This window comes from Tursiops truncatus, chromosome 10, assembly GCF_011762595.2.
Source record: "Tursiops truncatus isolate mTurTru1 chromosome 10, mTurTru1.mat.Y, whole genome shotgun sequence".
NCBI lineage: Eukaryota > Metazoa > Chordata > Mammalia > Artiodactyla > Delphinidae > Tursiops > Tursiops truncatus.
The window spans coordinates 53,929,170-53,930,018 of NC_047043.1; the positions used below are offsets into that span (position 1 = coordinate 53,929,170).

At 37.9% G+C, this 849-nt stretch overlaps 1 non-coding gene across 1 annotated transcript; it reads left to right on the forward strand.

The window, feature by feature from the left end:
* Positions 1-317: 317 nt before the first annotated feature.
* On the forward strand, positions 318-424 carry LOC117314066 (U6 spliceosomal RNA). Its single transcript, XR_004528747.1, has one exon. It is a non-coding gene; the product is annotated as a U6 spliceosomal RNA (small nuclear RNA).
* Positions 425-849: the final 425 nt, after the last annotated feature.

Sequence of the window (849 nt, forward strand, 5' to 3'; positions counted from 1 at the left end):
GAGGTAGGGCAAAATAAGTAAAGGGTATCAACTGTAGGGTGATGTATGGAAACAATTTTTGGCGGAGAGCAAGCTGTAGGTTATACGGAGGTAGAAATATAATGTTGTACACATGAAACTTACGTACCTCAATAACATCAATCTTTTAAAAAAATGGGTGAGTTTCTCCGCCAAGAAAGGGGAGGCTGGAGAGTTCCAGAAATTTACCAAAGCCTGCACCAAACTATGGCTGGGAAGTGTGTGTGTGTGCAAGTGTTACAAGAGCATTGGTTATAATTCAGAAGAAGATTCTCAGAAGTTTAAAAGAATGAGGACAAGTGCTCTCTTCAGCAGCACAGGTACTAAAATTGGAACCATTCAGGGAAGATTACCATGGCCCCTGTGCAAGGATGACAGGCAAATTCGTGTAGCGTTCCATATTTTTATATAAAATAGATAATCAACAAGGACCTACTGTATAGCACAGGGAACTCTACTCAACACTCTGTAATAACGTATATGGGAAAAGAATCCAAAAAAGAATAGATATATGTACATGTATAACTGAATCACTTTGCTCTACACCTGAAACTAACACAACGTTGTTAATCACCTATACTCCAATGTAAAATTAAAAAAAAAAAAGAATGAGGACGAGAGCTCCAAGACCCTTTCCAGCTCTGTAATCCTATTAAAAAATAAATATCGATAAAAGTCTTAGCAAAACAGACAAAAGAAAAAAGAAAAAACAGTAAGTGGAAATGTAAGACCTCTTAAAGACCAGGCATGAAACCGGTACACTGCTATTTTCATCACATTGCTAGTCAAAGTCAATGGCAAAGCCAGCCCAGATGCAAGGCATAAGGAAAC